At 45.8% G+C, this 18,740-nt stretch overlaps 1 pseudogene; it reads right to left on the reverse strand.

Annotated features, from left to right (window-relative positions):
* Window positions 1–227: 227 nt before the first annotated feature.
* Window positions 228–18,740, reverse strand: part of LOC123408217 — a 40,966-nt pseudogene continuing 22,453 nt past the window's right edge.

Genomic DNA, 18,740 nt, shown 5'->3' on the forward strand with positions numbered 1-18,740 from the left:
CAGCCCCCCGTACCGGGGGCTGTCGCCGGCCCCACATCTATACCGACGGCTCATGTACGCCGACGATGGCCGTAGGCGTACTATTCTATAGGCCGACGGCCTTTGCTATGCCGACGGAGGCTGTCGGCCTAGATGTAGATATGCCTACAGCTTTTCTGTGCCGAGGGCTTTTAGAAAGCCGTAGGCATAATGCCAACTATGCCGACGGCCCCGACAAAAAGCCATCGTCATAGAATAAGCCGTAGGCGTAGTAGGTTTTTCTCGTAGTGAGAGGCAAACCCACATTCTCTGAACTTCATTGAAGTACTGAAATTTTCTTTTGCGTGCTTTAGTTCAGCTAATGAGAACTGGCAGCACATCGCTGTACCTCTCCGGCATAAAATTTTTACCTCTTTGAGTGTAGTATCTCGTTCCTTTAGCAAGACATCATGCTTGGACTGAAGCTGGTTATATCGCTCCTTGGATTCAGTGAGCTGATGTTGCAAATTCAAACTATGCTCATTGACCTTCTGAAGTTCCTCACTATGAAACTTTTTTGACTCCAAAAGCTGATGTTCAACATGCTCAATATGCTTATTAGCTTTCTGTAGCTCATTAGCAACTTCATCTTGTCCTGCTATAACTTGTTGCATATCTTGTAGCACTTTGGAAAGATGTTCCTCTATTTCTTTCTTATGTTGAACATGGTTTGCCTCTGATGTCCTGGCCTGCAGAAATCACACACTAACATTCATATTTAACTGTGATATATGGCTTGAGTAATATGGTTTCATTTAACATAAACAGCATCCAGTCCAGATAAGATGTAGTGAGAATCTCTTAATCTAGAGAGTATGCACATATCCAATAGGGCTAATGTGCGACCTTCAATCTAAATAAGCTAGTTTTTTCAAAAATAATGCTTATCACGCTTTAGAACATCATGATATAGACTTACTGTTTGTTCAGATTCAATCCGCCTCAAGCGCTCATCAGAAGCTTCTTTCCTGACTACTGCAACTTCTTCCATGCACTTTTTAAGTTCATTAGACAAATGAATGTCCGAATGCCAATCTCTCTGAAAGGATTATTGAGAGCAAATAATTAGTCACTATGCGTAATAAAACTCAACCAGATAGTTTTGAAGTGGGAAAGATTAACTAGTAATTAGAAGGTTTTTATTGAGCTGTGCTTCATGTACACCATACATACTATTTAAGATTTCTAAGTGGTACTTTTAAAGTTTATCTACTAATTAGAAGGGTTTCATTGCCAGTCAGGATACAATTTCAGAGTCACAGTGAACCATGCATGCAAGAAATGTATGTGGAAAAATTAAAAAGAAACAAATGATGATGAAAGACTTGTCGCAAGGAAATAAACTAGACTAACCAAAATGTCTTCTAAATCCTCAGGCCCAACACCACCGTCTTTAGACTTCTCAATGCATATCACACATCTAGTCCAACAAAAACAAATGTCAATACATGTTATAGTGTCAAGAAGGCAAACAAAGGACTGGAATGCTACCTCTTAAAGCCATCAATAACAATAGTACTGTTGGGATCACACTTCAAACCCTCTATGTATATTGCCATAGCACTTTCATAATTCTGCATCAGGGCTTGAAGCTTCGCTTTACACACATAACCCATCAGATAGATAGGATCCAACTCGAGACATTTTTTTGCATCTTCCAAACCTTCGGACAGAGCTCCCAGAAAAATGTGACATTGAGCTCTGTTTCCGAAAACCTGGATGGCCAATCATAAAAGTAGCATTATCATCATAGTAAAATATTACAGTGATCAGGTGCTAAGATAAAATGGTGACCCCCATAGCATGCCATATAGCTAACGATATAAACATATAAGACAGGTCATAGATGACATATGCTATGTTACTGAATTTTTTGTAATCAAAGAAACAAATCGGTGTTGGGCCTGATTGGATAAACAAATTTAAGCAATGTATTATGTACAGTATGACAGCTCATAAAAGTGCTGTGATAGAATAATAACAGATATAAAACAGCTCATACAAGTTGCCTTCAAATGTTTAATAAGGCATAATCGCTGTAAACCAAAATCCTTATTGCGGGTTCATTTGGATTCTTTTTCAGGGCGTCGGTATAGTGACCTGCTACTTCCTGATATTTTTTGTTGTAGAAGAGTTCATTGCCTGCAACATGCATAGCAGTGTACATTCAGATTCCAGAGGCAGTAGTTCTACATCACAATAACATGTCATAGTACTAAATGGAGGTGAATGTTTCATGCTTGAAGAAAGAACATAGGTTGCTAGCAGGCTGTCCACCTGTGGTATTATCAATCCACAACACAATTCTTCAAACCGAACATGGTTAGCAAGTTAGTATTCCAGTCTAGCCATTGCATGACACATTTTTGCAAAGTTATAAGCCATAGTCCACTCATGGCATTTCTTATACATACACAAGAAGTATATATCTGCAACACGAAATGCCCACATAATATATTTTTAACTTACTACTTGCTCCCATCTAAGTTCTTTTTCTTTTGAATTTGATTCCAAATTTAGGCCTTTCTACACTCTGACTGCAAATTTTCTGATGTTGTTCCAGTTCATCCCCTAATTCGTTTCTTCGACAATTGGGACCGTAACTCTACTATTTATTGACTTGTTGTAGTTGGGAGGAAACACTAGTGGGGACGGGGCCTTTAGCCCCGGCCCGTAAGGGGCTTTAGTCCCGGTTCACCAACCGGGACTAAAGGGGCGGGACTAAAGGCCTAACCTTTAGTCTCGGCCCTGTTACAAGCCGGGTCTAAAGGTGCTCCACGTGGGCGCCACGTAGCGCCCCACGGGGCAGGACCTTTAGTGTCGGTTCGTTACACGGGCCGGGACTAAAGAGTTTGAGATTTTTCTTATTTTCGTGTTTTTTTAATGAAATTATTTTTGGGTTTTAGGGTTTTAGGGTTTAGGTGTTCGGGAGATTAACGTGATGCCTCGTTTGGTGTTCGGGAATTAGTTTTCATATAATTTAAATAGAAATAATTATGCATATATATAAGGTTAACTTATCTTACAAGCGAGCATATATATACAATTATGGAGATCTGAATTATCGGGACTAGAGCCCGTCTATTTGATTACATGGACGAACATCAGTAATGGCCCCTAGCTACACTAAATCGTCCTTTGTCATCTATAGCTTCCGTCCTCAGAAAGGTCGCAAGCTCCTCTGCAACAGCAATCGCGCGTTGCTCTGGTAGGACCTTCATCATCATTGCCGTGTGCTATATAAGAAGAGGAGATGAATATGAATTACAATCATGATAACAAAGAATGACGGGTAAAAATAGAGGTGTGAATGTTCATTGCTTACGTCGAATCTGTGATCCTTGTGCTCAGAGGTAAACGTGCGAATGGTCTCGCAAACATAGTATCCGCATAGATGCGTTCCCCGTGGCTGCTGGTCGCACTTTAGAAAATAGAATATATATAATCAAAATAATAATCTAGCATCATAAATGTATTGAAAATAGAAGTATATCATACTACTACTTACCTGAGCCGCTCTAAAGGTCAGCTTCTCATGCTCGATACCGGGAGTCACACACTTGAACCGCTTCCGAACCCTGCCCGACAAGGATAATGATTTGCTAAGTTTTTCATTAACTGATATATCAAAAAATCATCGAAAGAGACCGATACAGTGCAAGAATGCTTGAAGTTTCCCTTGGAGCATGTCCTGTAGGCTTTGGAACTGTTCCAAGGGTCTCGATAATGGGTCGAAGGCATCAACTCTTCCCTTATCAATTTGAATGTCCAACAGAATCCAATGGAAGCTGCACATGTATATATATATATATATGTGTGTGTGTGTGTGTGTCAGTAACTTATCAATTACACTTATAAGTGAATGGACACAACAGAGTAAAGACCCTCACCTGAAGTTGTATGGAAACAGTATGTGGTCACAGAAATTTTGATCTGTTAGAAACCTTAGAAGGTTTTCCTCTGTCTCCTTGGGATAATTAGTTAGCGTCGCCATATGTATTTTATCTGGGTCAATAAACCCAATATTTAGGATGCTCTTACTTTTACAATCCAGAATCTTCATTCTGCATAATAGAGTACAAGTTATATAGAGACAATGAATTGAAATAACTAAACAAGTTATATGTAGACAACGAATTGAAAAACTTACACACAATAGCAACTCATAAGCGATTTGTCGAGGGCGTCGCCATTGTACATCTGAAAGAGTTCATCAAAGTCGATATGGATTTGTTCGGGGCGGCCGTAGTACTCCAGTGGGACACTCAGCGCGATCATCGTTCTCCCATTCTTTGATTCACTTAAGTACCATTGATGCAAGTAATGCATATTTGTTGGGAGATCATCTTTGCTGACCAAAGGCTCACCCATGACAAACTGTGGCTTAGGGGCTACCACAGCCTTGGGTATCATGTCGTCTTGGGAAGACAGCAATTCTTCAACCAAGACACCACATGCAGCCGCCAACTCCTTTGCTCTTTCTAAAGCTAGCCCCTGCACTGGTGGGGGAACATTCTCGGTTAACACCTTGAGGGGTGGGATGGACTGTTTGGCCTATTGTCCAAGCTGAGGAACGTCTGATTTTTTCTTGCTTGTAGTTGAACTTGATTTGCTCCCACTTGCACTTGCACGTGATCTGCTCTTTTTCACTTCCTTCTGCAATGTGCATGTATAGTCATCAGGCTTATGGTGTAAGTCATACTGTGATGGAAGGGTCGTGAAGTATTTTGCAAATGCTATTTTCTTCTCGGTGTATTCCGGGCGGGGCTCGGGTTCCTTCTGTTTCATCTGCGCATCATGATGTTCCTTTGCTATCCTGGCGTTTTCCTCGGGGTTACGATCATAAGGTCTGATAGGAAGATTAGCATGACGTACCTTTGGGAGGGGCGACCGTTTGCGCTTTGGGGTGCTCTGTGGCTTAGGAATCGTCGGCGGAGCGTTCCTGGTGGCACGCTCCCGCTTAGTATCCGGAGCGGGCGGCGGCGGAGACGGACGACCCAAGTCCGGCGGCGGTGATCGAGATGGACTCGTGTTGTGTTGGCCGACGTCATGTGGAGGGCTTGCACGTGATCTGCTCTTTTTCACTTCCTTCTGCAATGTGCGTGTATAGTCATCAGGCTTATGGTGTAAGTCATACTGTGATGGAAGGGTCGTGAAGTATTTTGCAAATGCTATTTGCTTCTCGGTGTATTCCGGGCGGGGCTCGGGTTCCTTCTTTTTCATCTGCGCATCATGATGTTCCTTTGCTATCCTGGCGTTTTCCTCGGGGGTACGATCATAAGGTCTGATAGGAAGATTAGCATGACGTACCTTTGGGAGGGGCAACCGTTTGCGCTTTGGGGTGCTCTGTGGCTTAGAAATCGTCGACGGAGCGTTCTTGGTGGCACGCTCCCGCTTTGTATCCGTGGCAGGCTTCCGCTTAGTATCATGTGTGGGCGGCGGCGGAGACGGACGACCCAAGTCCGGCGGCGGTGATCGAGATGGACTCGTGTTGTGCTGGCCGACGTCATGTGGAGGGCTTGGAGGTAATGGAGGTGTAGGTGACCTGCGACGACTCGGAGGCGGTGTTGTCCTTGGGGCCGAGCTTGGAAGCTTGATGTAGTTCTTGTCCCATAGGATGACTCCACCCAGTACTTCTCCGAGTGTCCTCTCATCTTCGGGTCCAACTATGTCGAGCTCCATATCATTAAACCCCGTCATGATTTCATCCACCCCGACTTTAGCAAAGCTAGCTGGAATCTGATGGCCATGCCAGCGTGCATCAGGGCCAGAAGGTAAAGCTTGTTCGACGGCCACCTTCATGGATATGTTCTTGAATTTCTGATGGAGTTCACATGATTTTGACTCCTTGATTCCATCCACGGGGTAGCCGGGACCGCCCTCTATCATTCTTCGTTCATCATCGGGCGGGGCCTCAGATTCAGCCACGCTGCTTTTCCTCTTAGCTGGGGCGCCGGTAATATCAAGTGCAGGATCTTCCTGGCATGGTACTCCTCTAAGCTCATCAATCTTCTTGTGTTGCTCGTTAATCCTGGCAAGCAACTGGTTGAACTTGTCATTCTCCTCATCCTGCTGCCGCTTCTTTGCTCTCTCTCGGCTTCTGTAAGTGTCTTGGTCTCTCGCAAACCCAAGCCACCATGGGTAAGAAGGACCGAAGCATCGCGTTCGTCCTCCATGTTCGTCATTGCCGAGGACCAGTGTGAGCAAATCTTTATCTCTATCTGAAGTGAACTTTCTTTGTCCCTCCTTAATTTCTTTCACTATCCTTGTGGAGGGCAGCGCACTCTATATAAGCCACCCTCCCCCACTGGTGCAGGGGTAGCAAATCATTGTATTCCATATTCCACTCGACAACAAGCTCCCAGAGCACTGAGACGTAGGGCTATTACCTCCACCGCAGAGGGGCCTGAACTCATACAAGCTCGCCGTAGCTAAGGCTCTGCCCATCTTTCCGTACCCTACACATCTACTGTCAGGCTTATACCCACGACAGTTGGCGCCCGCCTTGGGGCAGGCGTCACTACAGGAATCACCTACTTTGTCGTCTGCCATCACAGACGGCAAAGACAATATCCCGGACGGCAAAGACAATACCACAGACGACAAAGATTGTCACGGCCGACAAAATTTCTGCGTCAGCCTACGACGGCATAGGACCTTCTTTGCCGTCTGCCCGCGCAAGGCGGACGACAAAGCTCTTTGCCGTCAGCTTTCCTAAGGAGCAGTGGACAAAGCGCTTGAGACGGTAGCCGACAGGCGTTGCCTCCGTTAGGGGTTAACAGAGGCTTTCTCATCTGCCTCCCCCTCCATCTTTTCCGTCTGCCTCCCCGCCCATCTTTGCCGTCTGCCTTCTCCTCCCCTCCCCTCCCCCTCCATCTTTGCCGTCTGCCTCCCCGTCCATCTTTGTCGTCTGCCGGGTCCTCCCCTCCCCCTCTCTCCACTCTTTGCCGTCTATCTCCTCCTCCCCCTCCTCTGTGCCCTCTTCTTTGCCTTCTGCCCCCAGGAAGCAGACGGCAAAGAGACTATATGGCCAGCTGCTACCGCCCAGGTTGCACAGCTGGCTGACACGTGGCACCTTTGTCGTCGGTCAGCTGACGGCAAAGGCCTTTGCCATGAGCTGACAGACGGCAAAGAGCCTATATTGTCACATTTTTATTTATTTTTTCTATTTCACAGCACATATACATATAATTCATAGCACATATATCATAAATAGGTCACAACACATATATGATATACATATAAAGCTCATCAATGCCATTTGTTCATCAACGTACATCCCATATATCAAAAGAACCAACACATACAAAGTTTCATCCATATATACATACATATAGTTGCACATATATTGTTCATCCATATATACATATACATATAGTTCCACATTGTTCATCAACTCAAATAAAAACGAAAACTAAAGCACTCCAACGCCAGCTTCCATGCATGTAGTACATCCAATCTGCAAAATGGGAATAAGAAAGTCAGAAGAAGAAGAACAACAACATATATATGACAAATAAGCTAAATTGAAGAAGAAAGAGAAGAAGCAAGAAGAGAACAAGGAGAAGAAAAACAAGAAGGAGGAGGAGGTGGAGGAGGGGAAGGGGCAGGAGAAGGAGAAGGAGGAGGAGAATAAGAAAAAAGAAGAGAAGAAGAAGGAGAAGAAGGAGGAGAAGAAGGAGAGAAGAAGAAGGAGAAGAATGAGTGCTCCTTCTCCTTCTTCTCCTTCTTCTTCTCTTCTTCTCCTCCTCCTCCTTCTTCTTCTCCTTCTCCTTCTCTTCTTCTTCTCTTCTTCTTCTTCTTCTTCCTTCTCCTTCTTTTTGAGCTAAATGGGCTAATTATGTTATTTTAGAGGAAAACAAGCTAAGTATATAATATTCATGACCTAACCAAGGTTCTTATGCCATTTTGAGCTTATTATGGTATTTTGGAGCTAAATGGGCTAATTATGTCATTGTTGGGTTAATTAAAGCAAGGATAATATGAAAGAGGAGAAGAAAGAGGAGGAGGAGGAGAAGAAGAAGAAATCAAGAAGAAGGAGGAGGAGGAGAAGGACTAGAAGGTCCTTCGCCTTCTCCTCCTCCTCCTCCTCCTCCTCCTCCTTCTCCTTCTTGTCTTCTTCTTCTTCTTCTTCTATCTTTTCATTTTGCCTATTTCTTCTCCTCTTCTCCTCTTGTTGGAGCTAAATTACCTAATTATGTCTTTTTTGAGCTAAATGTTCCAATTATGTCATTTTAGAGGAAAACAAGCTAAGTATATAATATTAATGTGCTAACCAAGGTTCTTATGCCATTTTGAGCTTATTATGGTATTTTGGAGCTAAATGGACTAATTATGTCATCGTTGGGGAAATTAAAGCAAGGATAATATGAAAGAGGAGAAGAAAGAGGAGGAGGAGGAGAAGAAGAAGAAATGAAGGAGGAGAAGGAGGAGGAGGAGAAGGACTAGAAGGTCCTTGGCCTTCTCCTCCTTCTCCTCCTCCTCCTCCTTCTCCTCCTTCTCCTTCTTCTCTTCTTCTTCTTCTTCTTTCTTTTCATTTTTCCTATTTCTTCTCCTCTTGTTGGAGCTAAATTACCTAATTATGTCTTCTTGGAGCTAAATGGGCTAATTATCTCATTTTAGAGGAAAACAAGCTAAGTTTGGAGGATAAACTTACCGTAGTGGTCATCAAGGAGGAGAAACACCACGGTTGCTCGCGCCGGCTTCGTTTGGAGACGGTTGCCCTGGAGAAGGGTCGTGCGATGCTGCTCGGGAGTTATTCTGTAGAAAAGATATTTTGCAATGTCTCAGTTAGCATGATGACACTCAATTATTAATACTAGTTTACAATGAAACTCACCGTGCCAATCGAAGAGAAGACGGTCATCGGCGGAGGGACTTGACCGCTCTTCTCGCACAGACCCTAAAGAGTGGGTCGTATTAGTTAGTATTGAAACAGACATTACACACATGATTTGGCTAATGTGAAAAAAAACATACCACAAAAAGCTCGTACAGGGCCCGTTAACCCGCCTCATTCCGGGCCCTCTCCTCCTCAAGAAATCGTGTCGTGGTCTCGTCCCTCTCATCAAGAGCAGCCTGAAGAGCAGCCTGGCTTGCCAATCTCTCTTTCTCAAGAGCAGCCTGGTTTGCCGCTCTCTCTTTCTGAAGAGCAGCCTGAAACACCATTCCTCGTTACCACAGTAATGATCTATGGTGACACACATAATGAAATGGATGAAAGTGTTCTTCGTCCGTACAACTAACCTTGATGGCAAGTTCGACTGGCCGTGGACGACGCGTTATCTCAGGACAGCTGCTCGACTGGCGCGCCTTGATCTCCGGAAGAGTGAGTGGACAACGTATTATCCCATTTCCAATGGCTATCGAGCCATGGGGCCTCCCGCCACCAGATATCATCACCAGCTCTGGATCCAAAGGTTCCTGGCTAGGGTTAAAGTCATCCCCTTTCGTAGCCTTCCCCGCGTCCCTGTATGCCACGAGCTTCTGGTGGGATGATATGTTGGTGAAGTTATTGGGATCATCCAGGTCAGACTCAGAGAATGCCTTCGCCTTCTTGTACGAGGCAGTATGGGCCATGCCATAAAGGTCGTACAAGTGTGGCATCTTAGTCTTATTGTGATGCGCCTAAAAGAGAGGAACAAAATATTAGCATCAAGAATGAATTGCATGAATGATGAAGCAAATCACGTAACCAGTTTCGTCCAAACTAAAGTAAGTTGGCGCTGCCTTGATGGTGTGGCACACCAACCATTTGGCTACGCCGATCCTTCGCATTCTCATGGACGGCTCGCCAGCTGCCTGTGCACCACTCATCAACCAACGCCTCCCAACAATCCATCTTATCCGCACACCATCTCGGGGGCACATGTAAGTTATTAGAAAGAATTTTCAGCGCTACGCCTATGAATGAAATCAAGAAAACTAGGTAGAAGGACTTAAGAATAGGTAATTACCTTCATGTATTGCTCCTTCTTCAGAAACTTTCCGCGGCAATCCTTCTTCTCCTTCTTAATACCATGTGTGGCGTAGTAATCTCGAATAGCCTGCGGCCGAGCCTCGTGGCGCAAGTTCTGGAGTAACCGCCTACACTCGACGTCGAGAACCCTGGCCGCCTCCTCCTCATATCCATCCTCACACCTATAGAAGGTCTTCAATCAAACGTGAAAACACCGATTAGTACAATAATTAGGTATATTGTTAATTTTAGATTCTGTAAAAGGATAATTTACCCAAAAGCTCTTGATCACCATCTCGGCCCTCGTGTGGCACAAGACACCATCTATAATCTCCTCCGGCGGGGCCTGCGCAACCTGGTAGTGCTCCCAGGTAAATCCTAGTGTAGGAACCTGACCCTCACCAAGCAACGTGACAAACCCCGGGAAATTTGTCCGGCAAAGCACACCAAGGACGGAGTTCATCCTGCGGACTCCAAGAGGGTGTACCCATCCCCTCAGTATGATAAGGTCAGCGCATTAGATATTTGAACAAACTTGAAGGCAAAAGCTAAAAAAAGGGTAAATGTACTTACCTATCTCCTTCAGGTTTAATCACCGGCCTCTGCTCGCGGGTAGCCGGGGCGACCGGGAGACGTGTACTACCACGCTTGTACACGATGGCCCCGTCCACCTGCACATCGCCCTCACTATCCGTAAGCTCATCCCCGCCATCCCCGCCCCCTGAGCCACCCGGACCCTCGGTCCAATCCGGCAACTCGGTACGATCCGGCCAAGGCTCCCATCTGGGCCTCTCCACGTCGGGTGAAGCCTCCAGAACCGTAGTCTCCTCCGGCTGCTCCTGGGCCGAATGCACCTCGACCCGAGGCTACTCCTGGACCGGAGTCTCATGGGACGAATGCCCGTGAACACCAGGCTCCTGGACCGGAGTCCCCGTAGCCTCCTCCGCAAACGGGTCGACCATACTAGTCCTATGCTCGGGTGAATGAGCTGGTGGTGGTGGCGAGGACGGCTCAATAGTCCTCCTGGATCTTCCGCGGCCACCACTTCTCCCTGTACCCTTCCCCTTCCTCCCTACCCGACCAGCACCTCTCCTAGTGGGCAATGCCGCCGACGAAGAAGAACCCCCGGCTGGTGTCGAAAGACTGTCTGCCAAGGCTCTACAGAGAGATAGGGGTGGAAGGGAAGTACCACCCCTCGTGCGGGGCGCCTGGGAAGAACCCGTCGAGCGCTCTGGACCCGTGCCCACCATCTTTCAACACCTGCCATGATAAAGATTAAAAGAAATTAGTACAACATAAAAAAATTGAATGACTGAAATGATTAATAATATGTACATGAATAATAAATATTAAAATATATATAATTTAAGTTGTGAATCTTACAAACTAATAATCATCATCAATAAATGCATCATCATCATCACTATCACGCATGTCTTCATGAATGACGTGCTCATCGGGTTCAACGGCGTGAAGTTGTGAAAGGCCTTCCTTTAATCGTTGAAGCATTGACAGGTCATCCGCATCAGTAACCTCTACGAGTTCCAGGTCTTCTGGTTCCGGCTCAGGGCTGGAGTCGGATTCATTGTCGCTGTCTACTTCCATGTTCTTGGATGAAGCACGACGGTTCTTGAAACGTTTCTTGGAAAGACGTGTTTCTTGGAAGAATTCTCCATCATATGTGTCTGGGTTAATGTGAGGTTCATAGTCCTATTCATTTGGGAGAGGTGGTCTGACATGTGGCGGCACTTCATAAACAACATACCAACCTTCCAGATTCTTATCCGTTTGGCATGCCTACGGTAGATAGAAAACTTGGGTCGCCTGTTGAGCCGTAATATAGACATCGGGAACATCTAAATGGGTGTTTGGATTGATTTCGACTAGTCCTATATGTTCTTGAGTCCTTCTAGTCTTTTTCGGCTAGAACCAATAACATTTGAAGACTACGACGTTCGGTGGGTTTTTACCATAGAATTGAAGTTCATAAATTGCTTCAACTCTTCCATAATACTCGATAACACCTTCGCCGATAGCAGAGACACCACAATTTGTAGATTTCCGGTCGGCCATAGATAGCTCTTTGCCAAAGGTACGAAAGAGATACCCGTTGATGTTGTATTTCTCAAATGAACGGACCTTATAGTCAAAACGATTAGCGACTTGTCTCAATTAGGCGTCCATAGACTCTGAATTAGCCTACAAGTTTAATACGAAACGCTTGTTGCATTAGCCGCAAGTTAGACCAAGAATGAAATGGTCCATTATTGATAATTACCGTTTGTTTAAACCAAGAGATGAAACCGGGATAGCCGCCTCCTGTCTTTGACAGAAGCTCATACTCTTCGACAGAATCATTTTCGATCACCGCTCCATCCGAGAATTTGATGACGTAACGGCTGTTTGAAATATCCGAGAATAAGAGCAGTTCAAATGAATTAGAAGCTATGGGAAAATGTGCCGAGAACTCACTCGATGTACGGACACACTTCTATTAGGTTGTTGAAGATATACAACCAAATGTTCCGCCATTCTTCGATATCCAACGTTATTGGTTTCGAAGCACCAGCTGGTGCGAGCTTCCCTTTGAATAGGCTGAGGTTGGACCCACCTTTTTTAGGGTCTCCATCATTGTGCCGAGGCTTCGGATTATGCAAATGATGATTTTTGGCTTCGTAGTGTGCTGTCACAAAGTTTGCCACCTCCTCAGTAATGAATGCCTCAGCCATCGATGCTTCAATTCTACGCTTATTTTTACATTTAGCTCGAAGGGTCTTCTGCATCCTCTCAGTTGCATAGCACCAACGATCTTGCACGGGCCAACCCAATCTTGCCTCGGTCGGTAGATGTAAAATCAAATGCTGCATTGGATTAAAGAAGCCCGGTGGAAAGATCTTCTCTAACTTGCACAACAACTCCGGTGCAAACTCCTCCATGTCTTCTACCACGCCAGGCGACAATTCTTTCGCACAAAGAACACGGAAGAAATAGCTCAGCTCCGCCAGTACTAGCCATTCATCCTCAGGAATAAAACCACGTAACATCTCCGGCATTACCCGCTCTAGCCATATGTGCCAATCATGACTCTTGAGACCAAAGATTTTTAATTTTTCAAGACTCGCTCCCCTCTTTAGATTCGCTGCATACCCATCGGGGAACATCAAGTGCATTTTGACCCACAAGATAATTTCCCTCATAGCTGGCCTTCCAAGATTGAACCAGGCCTTTGGCTTCGACCACTTCTGCTTTCCTTTGCCTTCTCGCATGTTTTGTAACGGTCTATGACATAGTGTCTCTTGATCGACTCTAGCCTTAATTTTATCCTTTGTCTTCCCATCTATGTCGAACAATGTACCAAAAATAGCCTCTCCGATATTCTTTTCAGTGTGCATCATGTCGATATTGTGTGGAAGAAGGAGGTCTTTGAAGTAAGGCAAATCCCAGAAGCATGGCTTGTGAGTCCAGGCATGTTTTGAATTATACCCCTTGAAATACCCTGGACGCTCTTGATCAGGCTCGAGGGCGTTTAACTGATCCAGGATATGTTGGCCTATGAACGCAGCTGGTGCCAAGTTTTTGACAAATTTACCTTTGGTAAAGTTCTTCTTGTCTTTTCTGAACTGATGGTCAGGATCCAGGAACTGTCTATGCAAGTCAAAGCAAGAATACTTCCGACCCTCCTGCAACCAATGAAACTGAAGAGCTGCCTTGCATTGGGGGCACGGGAACCTTCCATGCACACACCATCCAGAGAATAGCGCATACGCTGGCAAGTCATGCATAGAGTACATGGACCACACATGCATTTTGAAGTTTTCTTTTCTAGCAGCATCGTATGTCTTGACCCCATTTTCCCAAGCTTCTTCCAATTCATCATTAAGCGGTTGCAGGTACACATTCATATTCTTCCCTGGATAATTGGGCCCTGGAATTATCAACGTCAAAAATATGTTCTTTCTTTGCATAATCTGCCCGGGGGGAGATTGAGTGGAATGACAAATACAGGCCAACAACTATATTGGGTTGCCGTCATGCCGAAGGGATTAAAACCATCCATGGCGGTGCAGACTCGAGGATTCCTTGGATCTGCCACTTTATCCTAATGCAATCCATCGAAATGTTTCCACGCTTCCCCATCCGATGTGTGTACCATCATCTTATTCCCATCCGCATCTAGTTCGGTTCTTTTGCCCAATTTGTGCCATGTCATCTGTCTGGCTGTCTCTTCGACCATGAAAATACGTTGAAGTCTTGGTACGATTGGCATATACCGAAGAACATTAACTGCGATTTTGGTCTGCCTCTTCTCACCCATACCATTGTCTACCACAAGATACCTGCAAGACTCGCAATTGGGACAATAGTCCAAGTGTGCATACTCCTTCCTAAATAAGACACATCCTTTCTCACATGCATCTATCTTCTCATAGGGCATCTTAAGTACACGAAGTATTTTGTCCGACTGGTACAGGTTTGCAGGCATGACATGGCCTTTGGGTAGGAAACGTCCAAATAGTGTCATCATCGCGTCGTAGCATTCTCTTCCCAAGTTGAACTGAGCCTTCAGAGCCATTACTTGTGCAATTGCATCCAGCTGACAGAGCTCAGTGTGCTCATGGAGAGGACGTTTTGAAGACTCCAACATTTCATAAAAGGTCTTTGCAGATTCCTCCATCTCATCTTCCGAATCCCGAGCATCATCAAAGTCTTGCACCATGTCTTCGATCCCAGTACCATGCTCGTCCGTGCGACGACAGACCACCTCAGCTCTTGTGCGTTGTATAGACTCACCATGAAATGTCCACACTGTATAATTTGGCTTAAAACCCCTCCTCTGCAGGTGTTTAATCATTACAGCCTCTCTCGTCTTTTTATAGTTGTCGCATCCAGGACAGGGGCAATAGTTTCTTTCCTGGCCATTTGCGAATGCGGCTTTCACAAATTCCTTTGTTTTTAAAAACCATTCTTTCGTCATCTCTTTCTGACTAGGGTGACCGGTATACATCCACGCACGATCACTCATCTTGCGTAGCTACAAAAGACAGAAGAAATATATTTATATATAATTTAGCATTTATATTCATCGGTTAATCAGGTTTGCCATTTTTATTATGTCCAGGCAACCTACACGCTAATAGGTAAAGATAGGTCCTAATCCCACCCGAGTATGTGTAGATTCGGTTCGTTTTCCCATGCTCTGCTCCGGATCCATCGCAAAATTTCGGCAGCACCTCCCTGCTGTTCTCCTGATACACGTCTCCGCAATAAACAGAGAGGATGTGCATCCGGAGAACAACAGGGAGGCACTGACGAAATTCTGCATCGGATCTAGAGCACAGCATACGGGAAAACGAACCCAATCTACACATACTCGGGCTGTCCATGGATAATGTTGGACAATTCGAAAGGATGGCGGTTATAAATATGCAAAGACAAGCATATTTATAGATGTCGCCCTTTCGAACGGGAGACGCATACTGGTCACGCATACTGATAAATTAATTGAATTACCTAAATCCAGAAAGTTTCATCCGGAAACCGAGCCACAGTAAATGAAGGGGCGGGGAGGAGATGAAATTTGTACTGACCCACGAATGCAGGGGTGGAGCTCGTACAACGCACGGGCAGGTCTTCGCACAACAGACCTCACAGTGACGAGACAACTATCACATGTAAATCCACCCGATCAACACAAATATTCCAATTATGTCATTTTAGAGGAAAACAAGCTAAGTATATAATATTCATGAGCTAACCAAGGTTCTTATGCCATTTTGAGCTTATTATGGTATTTTGGAGCTAAATGGGCTAATTATGTCATTGTTGGGTTAAATAAAGCAAGGATAATATGAAAGAGGAGAAGAAAGAGGAGGAGGAGGAGAAGAAGAAGAAATCAAGAAGAAGGAGGAAGAGGAGGAGAAGGAGGAGGAGGAGAAGGATAGAAGGTCCTTGGCCTTCTCCTCCTCCTCCTCCTCCTCCTCCTCCTCCTCCTCCTTCTCCTTCTTCTCTTCTTCTTCTTCTTCTTCTTTCTTTTCATTTTGCCTATTTCTTCTCCTCTTCTCCTCTTGTTGGAGCTAAATTACCTAATTATGTCTTTTTTGAGCTAAATGGGCTAATTATCCCATTTTAGAGGAAAACAAGCTAAGTATATAATATTAATGAGCTAACCAAGGTTCTTATGCCATTTTGAGCTTATTATGGTATTTTGGAGCTAAATGGACTAATTATGTCATTGTTGGGGAAATTACCCTGCTGCATGGACATTCACCTACCACGCAAAGTTCGCAGGTCCAGAAGTTGCCCTTTTGGTCCAGAGGACTTTCCAGGTTACCTATACTACTTTTCCGTTTATATAAAACTTTCGATATTTTCTACATTTGAGGATGGCAATATTATTTAAGTTGTCCTGTTTTGCTCCGGTACCAATAAATATAGACGATACATTATTTTGACAGACTTGATTTCAACAAAAGAACATGTGATCTTCTTTGAAGTAGTCTTGAACCTAAGCAATAATGATGGGCGAATAAACTAACAGAATCTACCACTAAATCTACTAATTAACTAACAGAATCTACCACTAAAACTACTAATTAATTCCAAAAAACTAAATACCAAACATGTGATCTTCTTTTTGTCTTCTCCTCCTCCTATTCTTCTTCTTCTTCTTCTTCTCCTCCTCCTCCTCCTCTTCTCCTCTTCTCCTCCTACTCCTCTTCTTCTTCTTCCTATTCTTTCTAGTAAGCTAACTAACTAACTAACCTAACTAACCAAGCTAACTAAACCTATCGCTAAACCTAGATAGCACTAAACAGCAAAAAAATAACAAAAACAGAATCTACCACTATAACAAAAACAGAATCTACCACTAAGTAATTAAAAAAGAATCTAGCTACCACTAAATACCAAACAATAAAAAATCAACTTCTTCTTCTTTTTTCTCTTCTTCTCCTTATTTTTTTCTTATTCTCTTCTTCTCTTCTTCTTCTCTTCTTCTTTACTTCTTCTCCTTCTTATTTTTTCTTCTCTTCTTCTTCTTTTTCTTCTTCTTCTCCTTCTTATTTTTTTCTTCTCTTCTTCTTCTTCTTCTTCTTCTTCTTCTTCTTCTTCTTCTTCTTCTTCTTCTTCTTCTTCTCCTCCTCCTCCTCCTCCTCCTACTCCTCTTCTTCTTCTCCTCTTCTTGTCCTCCTCCTCCTCCTCTTCTCCTCTTCTCCTCCTAACTAAATCTACTAACCTAACTAAAACTACTAACCTAACTAAATCTACTAACCTAACTAAAACTACTAACCTAACTAAATCTTCCACTAAAAGTACTAACAATAACAACTACTAAAACTACTTAAAAATAATAAAACCAGTAAAAAATAAGAAGGGTGGGGGGGTGGGGGTGGGGGTGTGGGGGCTCACCGAGAGGGGCGGCTGTGGAGGGGCCGGGGTGTTGGGGGTGGCGGGGCGGCGCCGGGGGCGCTGGGGCGGCGGCGCGACGGTGGTGGGGCAGCGGCAGCGGCAGCGGGGATGAGGTGGGGAGAGAGAGAGAGGGGCGGCGGCGGGGGCGACAGGGGCGGCAGTGGGGCGCGACAGGGGCGGCGGAAGGGGCGATAGGGGCGGCGACGCGACGGGGGCGGCGGTGCGACGGTGGTCCTGGCAGCCGTTACAGAGAGAGGAGCGCGCGGGGTGGGGAGAGAGAGCGAGGGGCGCACGGAGTGAGCCGTTACAGAGAGAGAGAGGGGCGGGGTGGGGGGGCGAAGGAGCCGTTAACGGAGTTAGCGCTTTGCCGTCTGCCGGCGGACGGCAAAGAGTCTAGACTCTTTGTTGTCTGCCTCCGGACTCTTTGCCGTCCGCTAGCAGACGGCAAAGGTCCGACTCCTGTTTGACCTAGCCACCCCGCGGTCAGGTGGGCCTCTCTATATCTTTGCCGTCTGCCTCTGGACTATTTGCCGTCCGCTAGCAGACGGCAAAGAGGTGACAGATGGCAAAAAGACTCTATGCCATCAGCCAGTACTGTGCCGTCTGTTTTGCTAAAGCTGACGGCAAAGACACTCTTTGCCATCAGCTAGCAGACGGCAAAGACTAGGCAGATGGCAAAATACTGATTTCCAGTAGTGCGTCTAAGCGACTTCCGGCGAGTTTGCAACTACTTCATTCTGTCATGTCGTCCGGTGGAGATTCGAGCATGGGTCACGAGATCTTCTTCGGCGCTCTCTCCTTCATCGTCGATGATACGGCATGGCTTCGGGACGCCCCTCCCGACGTCGAGGCGCTTCCCCGCCGCGGGGCTACGCACTTCTGTGCCGACGCCCGTGGCATTCTTCTTCTCCAGCAGTCGGCTCCGGTGTCGACCTACGCCGCCGTCACGCACCGCAACAAGCGGTCCCGCCGTCCGCGGCTCCAGCGTTGGGTGCAACATGCCCAGGCGCGCCTGAACGCGTCTTCACAAGTGGCAGTTCTAGAGTCAGTTGTGGTTGCCCCGCCGTCCCAGCGCTCGGACTCGGTTCTGACTGAGTTTCCTTCCGAGTACACGGGTTGCGGGCCTGCAGCAGAAGTACACATGGCCAACTCCCACGAAGATCCCCGTCAAGCTGGCCGGAACGAGCACGAGATCGGCGAAACGTCCGGCGCGCATCGTCCGCCTCGCCGTTTTGCTAGTCGGCACACTCGGCGGAGCAACGTGGAGTTGTTCCGCACACCCCTCCTGAACTTGGCTGCGGCTGCCAAGATACCCGATTCCCTTCAGCCGACTGATTCAGAGGCTGGCAGGGGGATC

The sequence above is a fragment of the Hordeum vulgare genome, chromosome 7H, assembly GCF_904849725.1.
Source record: "Hordeum vulgare subsp. vulgare chromosome 7H, MorexV3_pseudomolecules_assembly, whole genome shotgun sequence".
NCBI classification, from domain to species: Eukaryota; Viridiplantae; Streptophyta; class Magnoliopsida; order Poales; family Poaceae; genus Hordeum; species Hordeum vulgare.